This window comes from Podarcis liolepis, assembly GCF_965112155.1.
Source record: "Podarcis liolepis genome assembly, chromosome: 17".
Taxonomy (NCBI): Eukaryota; Metazoa; Chordata; class Lepidosauria; order Squamata; family Lacertidae; genus Podarcis; species Podarcis liolepis.
In genome coordinates, this window is record NC_139571.1 from 12,062,357 (window position 1) to 12,074,435 (window position 12,079).

The 12,079-nt window shown below is 45.2% G+C and overlaps 1 long non-coding RNA gene across 2 annotated transcripts in view; it reads right to left on the reverse strand.

Annotated features, from left to right (window-relative positions):
- Window positions 1-3,807: 3,807 nt before the first annotated feature.
- The window catches only part of LOC310697135, a 74,728-nt gene continuing 66,456 nt past the window's right edge, over window positions 3,808-12,079 (reverse strand). For both annotated transcript variants that reach the window (XR_014520945.1, XR_014520946.1), the window contains exon 3: window positions 3,808-3,882. This is a non-coding gene — a long non-coding RNA (uncharacterized lncRNA). The remainder of the gene's footprint in view (window positions 3,883-12,079) is intronic.

Genomic DNA, 12,079 nt, shown 5'->3' on the forward strand with positions numbered 1-12,079 from the left:
TTATGTACTGTTTGTTTCATGGGTTGTTGTGGAGGGTGGCTGGGCTTCTGGCGTTTCTCTAGTTTGTGGAGTTTGTTGGTGTGTCTGTCTGTCTTATGTGAGGTCTCAGTTTCAGCTCTCCAGACGGCTAGTTGTTTGCATTTGTCCCAGAGTGCAGGGTGGATTTTGTTACAGAGTTTGAGGTGAAGAGTGAGCAGATCTTTGTTGGTTTGGTTTAGTAGGTATCTTTTCTTATGTATTTCGTTTCTGATTAGGGATAGTTCAGTTCGTTTCAGGATCCTTTCGGTAGCTGGGGTTTTAGAGTGGAATTTAAGTTGGAAGCATGTGGGAATTAAGTTGTTGTCTCGGCAGTTGCGTAGGAACAAGAGATCACATAAGATGGTGGCTCTTCGGATTTCTAGTTTCTCGTAGGTTCTTGTCAGCTGGAAGGTTTCCTCCCCGTAGAGGAACCTTCCAGCTGACAAGAACCTACGAGAAACTAGAGGAACCTTCCAGCTGACAAGAGGAACCTTCCCGTAGAGGAACCTTCCAGCTACCGAAAGGATCCTGAAACGAACTGAACTATCCCTAATCAGAAACGAAATACATAAGAAAAGATAGATAGTTCAGTTCGTTTCAGGATCCTTTCGGTAGCTGGAAGGTTCCTCTACGGGAAGGTTCCTCTTGTCAGCTGGAAGGTTCCTCTAGTTTCTCGTAGGTTCTTGTCAGCTGGAAGGTTCCTCTACGGGGAGGAAACCTTCCAGCTGACAAGAACCTACGAGAAACTAGAAATCCGAAGAGCCACCATCTTATGTGATCTCTTGTTCCTACGCAACTGCCGAGACAACAACTTAATTCCCACATGCTTCCAACTTAAATTCCACTCTAAAACCCCAGCTACCGAAAGGATCCTGAAACGAACTGAACTATCCCTAATCAGAAACGAAATACATAAGAAAAGATACCTACTAAACCAAACCAACAAAGATCTGCTCACTCTTCACCTCAAACTCTGTAACAAAATCCACCCTGCACTCTGGGACAAATGCAAACAACTAGCCGTCTGGAGAGCTGAAACTGAGACCTCACATAAGACAGACAGACACACCAACAAACTCCACAAACTAGAGAAACGCCAGAAGCCCAGCCACCCTCCACAACAACCCATGAAACAAACAGTACATAACATATCAGACAGGATCCTCACCCCAACTGAAACCAAAGTACTCTCCAAAGGTTTCAACTTTGCAGTCGCCCCGAGACGCATCCCCACGGAAAACATCATATGCGGAGTCGAAGCTAGCCTAACCAAAATCGACCCAGATGAAGCCAATAAAATCAGACTTGAAGTCACCAACATCCTCTGCTCCAGCAAACCACCCAGAAGCAATTTACACAAAGAAGAACAGAAAGCACTCACCAACCTGAGGAAAGACAACAACATAATCATTCTCCCAGCAGACAAAGGTAATGCCACTGTTGTGATGAACACATCGGACTACCAAGCAAAACTATCAAATCTACTCCAAGACCCTACCTACCAACCTATAAAAACAGATCCCACCACCTATCTGGAAAAAACCACCAAATCCAAAATAAAAGCCTCTCCTATCAGTGAAGAAATCCAGCTAAGAATCATCCCCAGAGAAAAATCATCCAGATGCCCCAAACTCTACGGTCTCCCCAAGATACACAAAGAAGGAACACCACTCAGACCAATAGTCAGCTCCATAGGCTCACCTCTACAAAATCTCGCTAAATTTCTCGCTAAGCAACTTCAGCCCTATGCAGAATCCATCGCGTCACACGTTACTAACTCCTTCCAGTTCATAGAAACAATAAAGAAGCAAAACCTACATCCCGATGACCTACTTGTGAGCTTCGATGTTGTATCTCTCTTCACACAAGTGCCCATTAATGAAGCCTTGACAGCCATTCAAAACAAATACAATCCCCCCGAATACATCCTGGACCTGACCAACCACTGCCTAACCAACACGTACTTCATCCACAATGGACAAAGATACAAACAGATAGAAGGAGCACCTATGGGATCACCCCTCTCACCGGTCATCGCAAATTTGTACATGGAACACTTTGAAACCAATGCTTTAGACAAGTCAGAACACAAACCCAAACTTTGGCTCAGATATGTTGACGACACCTTTGTAATTTGGCCACACGGGAAAGAAAAACTAGATAGCTTCCTCACACATCTCAACAGCCTACACCCCAAAATACAATTCACTATGGAAATAGAAGCCAACAACCAACTTCCCTTCCTTGACGTCCTAATCTACAAAAAACCTGATGGCTCCCTAGGACACACTATCTACCGGAAAAAAACACACACCAACCGCTACTTACATGCACAATCACACCACCACCCTGCACAAATAAACTCCGTAGCCAAGACTCTCATCTCCAGAACCAAACGCCTGGCTGACAAAGACCACTTGACAACTGAGTTACAGAATCTCTCAAATGTGTTAATCGCCAATGGATACCAGCAAAACAGGGTTACGAAGCTAATCCAAAAAGAAACACCCCCCAAAAACCAAGACACAGAAGAAAACAATGGCATGGCCCTCCTTCCTTATATCAAGGGCACTACAGATAAAATTAGCAAAATCCTCCATAAACACAATATCAAAACAGCCTTTTGCACCAACCAAAAAATAGCCAATATCCTCAGAAACCCCAAAGATAAAATCCAGTTGGAAAACCAAGGGGTCTATGAAATACCCTGCAAAGTCTGCCCAGCCACGTACATTGGACAAACAAACAGACGAATAAATGCACGTATCGCAGAACACAAGAATGCCGTCAAAAAAGAAGAAAAAACTTCCTCTCTTTTCCAACACATGAAAGAAACAGGACACGAAATTAATTTTGCAGATTCCAAATTGCTCTTTAACATGGAACATCACCACAAGAGAATAATCATGGAAGCCATCGAGATAGAGAAACACCCTCACAACATGAACAAGCGTGACGACACGTCCCGCCTGCCAGACATCTGGAAATTAGCCCTCCCCACAAAAACCGACACCAGAACCAGAGGCACACAGAACGCCATCACCAATCAACCACACCAGACCCAAACCCAGACCCTCTCCACAGATAAATTACAGACTCCATCCAGTAGCCAAACCATAGTGGCACCTCCGGATGCTGCACCCCCCTGCAATCCCTACACAGATCTGGCTGGCACAGGGCACAAAACCACAGCTCGCCCCTATACACGAAGCCAAGCCAGAGCACAACTAAGTGCAGTACAGCCATCTTCTCAGAAAAACTCTTCACAAGCTCAAGAGGTCAAGACACGAAAGCTTTAGCAACTAATCCACACTTAATGACCCACCTAAGTGGTACTCAGAATATCACTCAAGAAATCACTCAAGATATCCCTCAAGTAATTAAAGAACAAAAGAAGAAAAGGCACACTAACCTGGGAACTTCCTCTCTGCCCAGAACGTTGGAGGCTATACACCACACCCCCTCAACAGTATTTATAGGAACTCAAACACTGAGATCCTGCTCTGTTCCAGTAACAAGAAGCCGAAAGCACCAGCCTGAAGATGACGAGTGAGACCTCGTCGAAACGTCGCCTAGACACCCCAACTCTTACACGGGAAGACACCCGAAGACACCAAAACCTGCATATATATATATATATATATATATATATATATATATATATACACACACACACACACACCAGCCAGTTCCAAAAAGCCTGTTGGAACAAGGAAGCCTTCATCTGCTGGTAGGACAACAAGGAGGGAGACACTGTAGCCTAAAAAATAGGGATTTTCCCAGATGTCCGGGGAATTTCCAAAAGGTGGTGCCTTGTCCTGGATCTTAGGCAAGTCAATTGAAAAATTGTGTTTGTTGGCGTTTCTGTTAAAAAAAAAAAAAGCTCATTTTTTGTGTGTGGCTTCCTTAAAAGCTCACTTTCAGGGAGTCCTGGTTTCTACTTTTTGAAATATGGCAGCCCTAATTGTGCCTGGAAACAGACTGGTAGCCGGTGGAGTTGTTGTAACAAGGTAGTCATGTGCACTCTATAACCAGCTCTGGTCAACAATCTGCCTGCAGCTTTTTGGGCCAGCTGAAGTTTTCAAACACTTTTCAAAGGCAGGTTTATGATTATCATCTGCAGATTTTGCATGCTGAAAGGTACATTTTGTAGATTCTGTTATTGTGAGGATACCTGCAGTTACGAGCTATTATCTTACAAACTGCACTTTTTATTCAGACCAGTTGTGCAGATTAAGACAATGGACAAATATCATGTGGAATGGCTTTTTTATCTGCAAGGAAACTCATAGTTGTGGGTTGCAAACAACAACTTTTATTCTAATACATTTTTGCACTGATTATGTTGCTAGGTTGATACTCTAAATTGCACATTCCACAAAAGGTGTGTCTGGGAACTGGGTAATTCTTGAATTTCAAAACAATATATACCAGCACGTCATACTGCTGCTTGTGCCCTTCAAACTTGCTCTGCAGGCTACTGAAGGCAAAGATACCTATTGCCTTGTTCATTCTTCTCTGAAATGTCAGCAGTTGCTTGCCTACTTACTTTAGACAGGGTTAAGTGTTCTCAGCAGATTCATTAGGCCAGCTTAGCATGTAATCATTCCAGGGATGCATAATGGTTTGCCCTTGTCAAGCATTTGCTACATAGAATTAGAGAGCATGAAGGTCTTGTGATAAATTTATTCTTGGGCCACAAAAAATAAGATTTTTCTTTCTGCCCACAGAAGTAAGTACGGTCAAACCTCGGCTCCTGAATGCCTTTGTTTTGGAACTGTCAGGGAACTGCCATCAGTACTGGAGGGAGAGCGCGGAGCCCAGAGGGGTTCCAGAGGGCATCCAGGGATTGGGAGAAGCAGCCCATCTTCTGGGGAGGAGAATCAGTGTAGCACCAGTGGAGAAGGGGGGCTGGTGGGGGAAGTGGTGAGGTGATCCCATGACTCCTTGCCTGGGACCAGCGGAGAGATTAGAGGTCCTCCGTTGCCCACGCCCTCCCTGCGCAGGAGGCTTCCGCGCAGAGAGGCTAGGTGGAGACTAGGCGTCAAAGAACTTCTTTGCTGGAAAAAGTTTAAGAAACACCCACTCACAGATTCTGCCAGCGATTGAGTCAGCCACGGGTGAGTGGCTGTCTGGACAGAGGAGGTTCACTTTGACAGCCCAGCCAGGTGTTTGCACCCAGCCAGGAAGATAGGCACCTGCTTACGCACGAGCAACCCCCTTAGGAACCATTACAGGAACGTTTCAGCTTCTGAATGCTGAAAACCAAGGAGGAAATGCTCCATTTTTCAAATGTTTTTCGGAAGCTAAACGTCCAACGCGGCTTCCGCTTGAGTGCAGGAAGCTCCTGCTACCAATCAGAAGTGGCGCCTCAGTTGTTGAATGTTTCAGAAGCCAAAATGCAGGGTAATACACTTGTTCCAAAAGTAAAGCTATCAAGAAGAAGAAGAAGAAGAGTTTGGATTTGATATCCCGCCTTTCACTCCCCTTCAGGAGTCTCAAAGCGGCTAACATTCTCCTTTCCCTTCCTCCCTCACAACAAACACTCCGTGAGGTGAGTGGAGCTTAGAGACTTCAAAGAAGTGTGACTAGCCCAAGGTCACCCAGCAGCTCCATGTGGAGGAGCGGAGACGCGAACCCAGTTCCCCAGATTACGAGACTAACACTCTTAACCACTACACCACACTGGCTCTCAATACCACCACCTCCTCCTTCTTTTTGGCAATACCTTCTTCTAACTGTGTAGGCAACCATTCTTCTTCTTCTTCCCACCATTGCTTATCCAAGTCAGAGCTACTGAGAGATGGTGGAGGAAGAGTATAAGCCAAAACTGCAAAATGTCATGAACTGCAGTGTCAGGCATCAGAGGATCCAACCCTCACTGTAGGTTGCCAGGAATGGATAAGACAAGGAAATAATATTAATAAGAATAATTTATTTATACCCCGCCCATCTGGTTGGGTTTCTCCAGGCACTCTGGGTGGCTTCCAACAGGATGTTAAAAATACGATAAAACATCAAACATTAAAAACTTCCCTAAACAGGGCTGCCTTCAGATGTCTTCTAAAAGTCAGATAGTTGTTTATTTCCTTGACATCTGATGGGAGGGTGTTCCACAGGGCAGGCAGCACTACCGAGAAGGCCCTCTGCCTGGTTCCCTGTAACCTCACTTCTCGCAGGAAGGGAACCGCCAGAAGGCCCTCGGAGCTGGACCTCAGTGTCTGGGCTGGACGATGGGGGTGGAGACGCTCCTTCGGGTATACTGGGCTGAGGCTGACATGCAGGGAGGAGGAAGAAGATCCCAGTTAGCGGTGTAGCCATGACTGGGGCACACTGGGGCAGACTGTGGGTGAAGAAGGAGAGGTTGGGGCAGAAAGTCTTCACAGGATGACGGAGGATGGTGAGGAAATGGAGGTCAGTGCCCAGGAACCAGAGCAGCAGGACCCATCGCCAGAAGGGCCGCTGTCTCCCTGAACACGATGGGCTCTGAACACGAAGGAACAGCAGGAGGTACACTCTAGGAGGCTGAGGTAGGCAAGGGCCCACAAAGGCATGTCAATGTGACACCTGCAGGCCTCGCATTAGTCTGGTCCACCCTGTGCTGGGCCCAGGGGTAACCTGTAAAATGCAGTCCAGGACTGGTCCAGAATCCGAAGGTTCCACTGGGAGTCAGTCCAACAGGGCCAAGGCAGGACACAAGGCAGGAAACCAGGCAAGGACAGGTACAGGATCTAGCATACAGCAATGTTGCTCCCGCAACCTGGGGCGGGGTCCAACAGCCTTTTATCTTTGTCAGGGTAGTGGCCGGTCTCACCTCCTTGTTTCACCCAAAGGTGAGCACTCCTCCTGCGAGTACTCAGGTCTCTCCTTCTCTCAGACCTTAGTCTCTGCAGCTCGGGAGACCCGGTGGGTTACTAGACCCAGGGGCTGCCTCAGCCTCCCTTAACCAAACCAATAGTGGAGCAGCTGTAAGTGATGGCCCAGCTGAAGGCAACGAGGTAATCCCTGTATCTGGAGCCAGGGCAGGCTCAGGCCCCTGACTCGGCCCAGCTGGTGTTTGCTGCAGGGAAACCTGTGCAGACTGGGACTCTTCAGCATCAGGCCCCAGACTGGGTTCAGATGATGCCTGAGGCAAAGGATCCAGTGCAGATTGAGTCTCCTCGAGTCCAAGCCTGAGTCCCAGGCCATCACACCCACACCTCTTTCAGACACATCTATGGGGTGTAGAAGCTCTGGGCTGGAAGATGAGAAATGAATTTGGAGGAGGAGAGCATTTCTGCACTTCCTGATCACTAAGTAGCATGGAAGTAAGCCAGAGGAGTTTCCCAGGGAAAACAAGAAGAAGATCCTTTGCTTCCACCAAGAGCAGATAGCAGCCTTTCTTCTGCTGCAACACACACAAGCTGTCCATAGTTTGCTTTTTCTCCTCCTATGGTGTGCAAAAATAAACACAAATAGCTTAAGAGTTGTAAAATAGATACATGTTTATTATAGAAAGAAATTCACACTATCCCCTGTTCCACGCTCTCTCTCATGTGTCGAATACAATCTGCTCATACTAAGAACCACTCCTTTCTCCTGCCTCCTTGTGAAAGATGTGAAGAGAACAGCTCTGAGCATGCGCCAAACAGCCCCTGGACAAACCCAAAAGCCAGTTAATGTTAGACATGTTAGCTGGGTTGAGATAATAAAAATGAGAGGGAAGCTGCACATCAAGGTAAAATGAAAACTGGCTTTTTTCTGCTTGGAGACAGATGGGTGGGACCTCCTGGCCATAGATATACTTTGGATTGAGATTGGCTGAGTGGTGCAGAGAACTGATTGGCCAGAGAATGGAAGATTGACAGGAAAGTATCCAGAACGCTCTCTACATCAAAATGGGTGATGGAAGGATGTGTGAGAATAGAAAAAAAATGTGGCTTTGAGATTTTGCAGGGTACTTATTTTTTAAAAAATGCAGGCCATTTCACTTGGTAGAGCTGAGCACCACTGGATCATAACAGAAGCCAAGTCATGTTTATAGTAATGGGTCCATGGCCAAGACAACATTTCACAATATTTAAAAGCCGCAAGGAAGTGGAAGCTGAACTCACAGTACCGCAAAACCACATAAATTTTCAAAAATCAAAGACAAATTGTGAGAGAGCAAATTGTGCAATTGTCTCTAGGCCGCAGGCATGTTTGCAATGAGAGATTTCATATTTATATTTTCTGAGTTTCGGGATTGTTACATCCCTAGTACACCTGTAGAGGTGACCTGCCCTTCACCAGCCTGCTTTGACCAGTTTGCAAAGCATTTTGAAGATAAAATCAGTCGCTTCCGATCCAACTTGCACATGGCTGTTGTAGCAGTTCCTGAAGAGCAGGAGTGGGGATTCTTTGGCCTCCAGAGCTTGATGAACTAAAATTCCAACCAACCCTAGACACCATGCCCAATGACCAGGGATGATGGGAGTTGTAGTTCAGCAAGATTTGGAGGGCAAAAGGTTCCTCACACCTGTTGAAGATGCCCCTGAATCTTCTGCTCATCTGGTTAGTTTGGATTCTTTCCAATAGTACCTCCCAGGGAGGCAGCCAAATGGACTGCAAACTCAAATCCATTTGACCCTTACCAAATATTACAGAGGTTTTGTTTATTGCTTAGAGTAATGATTAACTCTTCTTTTATAGATGTCTTTGACCTTAATTCCAATACCAAAATCAAACAAAAGCAATCATATAATTGGCCTGGGCTGAATAAGCACAGACCAGGTTTGAATGTTCCATTTTGAGGAATAGTGATCCAGTGGACACAGATATTCTAACTTAGCCTTTAATAAGAAAGATTAACCAGAGTCATCCCTCTCAAGTTTCAGACAGGGTTTTGGGTTGGAGAATGTTTTTGTGGTCCTGATCAATTTTCTGTATCTAGAGATTGACAGAAAGTATGTGTAATGGGTATGAGTTACTCGTGCGTAAACTGGTGCCTTTCTCGGTTAATTTGCCTTGTTAAACCTTTCTGACTGCACAGCCCCTTCTCATCGTGGCTGCCTCAGTCACTGGCAGAATCCGTCAGTAGGCGTTTCTTGAACCTCTTCCAACATAAAAGTTGTTTGACACCCAGTCTCCTCCTCCTCTCACTGCACGGGAGTCTTCTGCGCAGGGAAGGCGTGGGTAGCGGAGGACCTGGGCTCTCCTCACTGATGTCCAGTGAAGAGTCCTGGAGCCCTCTCTCCACTTCCCCCGTCTGCCTCCCTTTATCCCCAGTGTTGCGCTGATTGGCTTCCCCCTCTACTGAACTGTTTCTCCCCCTGCTGCTGGGTCCTTCGCCCGCATCATCTGGGAGCCTCCCCTTCGCCTCTCGCTCCGATGTCAGTTCCCTGACAGTATGTGACCTGTGTTTTTACACCATGAAAGAGTATTTTATGAAGATGATTTATAGGTGGTAGCTAATGCCAAGTAAATTAGCAAAAATGTGTAAATCAGATTCAGGTACGTGTTGGAAGTCTCAAGAAATGGAGGGTATGTTTTATTATATGTGGTGTAAATTAGTGAAGGATTTCTGGAAGATGATATATAATGAAATGAAGAAAATGTTTAAAAATACTTTTATAAAAAGACCAGAACCCTTCTTATTAGGAATATTAGGTATGGATGTCCCCACAGATCAAAAAATCTATTTCCCTACGCAACCACGGCAGCCTGAGTGGTTTATGCTCAGAAATGGAGAGAGAAAATAACCCCAACAAAAGAGGAGTGGCAGGTGAAATTGATGGAATATATGGAATTAGCAAATCTAAATAATAGAATAAGAGACCAGTCTTTAAAGAAGAATGGAAAAGTTTGCAGAATATCTGAAGAATTATGTTAAACAAGTTAAAACGTTAGCAGAGTTGGAGTAAATCTAGCAGTTTCAAGTGCTGAAGAAAATAAAACATATGGAGTAAATAGAATATGCAGTTGAAATGGAGAAATAAACGGAACCATGGAAGGGGGGAGGGAAGTCGATCATTATGAATGTATGGTTATATTGATTGAAATGCGAAAAGTATAGTTTTGTTTTATTTTTTAAGAAAGTGTGTGACCTGCTCATGATTCGTTTAACCTCTCAGCAGCTTTTGATATAATTGGTCATCAGATTCTTATGGGGCAGTTGGACAAGTTGGGAGTAAAGGGTAGTGCTTTGCAGTTATTCCACCCCTTTCTAATTAAACTTGGTAGTACTGGGTGAGTTCTGCTGACTCTGTAGAACCTGACCTGGGCAGAGTGCAAGATTCAGTTTTGTTACCCCAAATGCAGCCCGTTAAGGAAGATCATCTGACATTTGGGTGTGTAGTGTCATCAGTATACTGAATCTTTTTCATCTGTTCCAAGTGCTGCAAGCGGTTTCTTGTGCCAGTGTTTGGGCTCAGCTGTGGGCTAAGTGAGGCACATGAACTCAAGGTGGTGTGTTTGCCTCTTCTAGATGGAGTCACAGTTCTCCTAAAAGAGCTGACTCACAGTTTGGGTGTGTTCCTAGATTGCCTTTTGGCTGAGTCACCGGTAGCAGGAAATTTTGTCATTTGTTACTGGCTAGTTGCAACCTATCTTTTCAGAAATGGATGCCGTCTGTACCTAGTGACTTGCTCATTTTCAATTTCTCAGTAGCAACTTGAATTTGTCTCTTGTCTAGGGTTGGAGGAGAAATTTGATCTTCTTTGCATTTTAACAAGAAGCCACCTAATTCACACTTCTCAAAGGTATCCTTTGAATTTTGCACTTCTCTGAATTTTGTGGTGCAGTTCTCCAGTCAAACAATATGAACAAATACTGCATATGTTCTGGGGACATGTGATTAAAAATGTGTACACTGGTGAAAATAACATACAAAAATGTCTACTAGGGGAAACTGCTTGCAAAAATGTGTTAATAGGTACAAAACTGTGTTGACTAGGATGAGTTTGCATTAGAAATCCTGATGAATATTTTATGAGAACAAATTGAAGATTATTTCAGAAGTCCAGAGAACTGAATTTAAGACTTCAGTATTCTAACCTTATTGAACTCAACAGCATTTGCTTCTGAGTAGGCATGTACAGGGGACACAGGTGGCGCTGTGGGTTAAACCACAGAGCCTAGGATTTGCCAATCAGAAAGTCGGCAGTTCGAATCCCCGCAACGGGATGAGCTCCCGTTGCTCGGTCCCTGCTCCTGCCAACCTAGCAGTTCGAAAACACGTCAAAGTGCAAGTAGATAAATAGGTACAGCTCCGGCGGGAAGGTAAGCGGCGTTTCCGTGTGCTGCTCTGGTTCACCAGAAGCGGCTTAGTCATGCTAGCCACATGACCCGGAAGCTGTACGCTGGCTCCCTCGGCCAATAAAGCAAGATGAGCACCGCAACCCCAGAGTTGGTCACGACTGGACCTAATGGTCAGGGGCCCCTTTACCTTTACCTAGGCATGTATAGGATTGCATTATTAATTTGCCTACATCTATTTCAATGCAAGGGAGCAATGAGATAATAAAAAAAATCAATGGAATGAAGACGATTAAGAGGGAGAGACCTGAAATGCAAAATTTCCACATTTCATTTTCTTCTGACTTAAATGTTTACAATATGCACCTAGTAATAATTTTGGGATAACAATATTTTTAATGGCCACCCAACATTTATAAACCAGGGCTAAGGTGAAGGTAAAGGGACCCCTGACCACTAGGTCCAGTCGTGACCAACTCTGGGGGTGCTGTGCTCATCTCACTTTATTGGCCGAGGGAGCCGGCGTACAGCTTCCGGGTCACGTGGCCAGCATGACTAAGCCGCTTCTGGCAAACCTGAGCAGCGCATGGAAATGCCGTCTATCTTCCCGCCGGAGCGGTACCTATTTATCTACTTGCACTTTGACGTGCTTTTGAACTGCTAGGTTGGCAGGAGAAGGAACCGAGCAATTGATGCCTAAATCAGAAATAAACCTCACTGAGTTCGAAAGGACTTACCCCCAAGTAAATCTTATTGGGGGTCTTATTTTATAGATCACAAGGTACAGAATCACCTCATGATGAGAATTATGAATGAGGGACTTTAAGAAAGAAAGTGATGCCTCTCA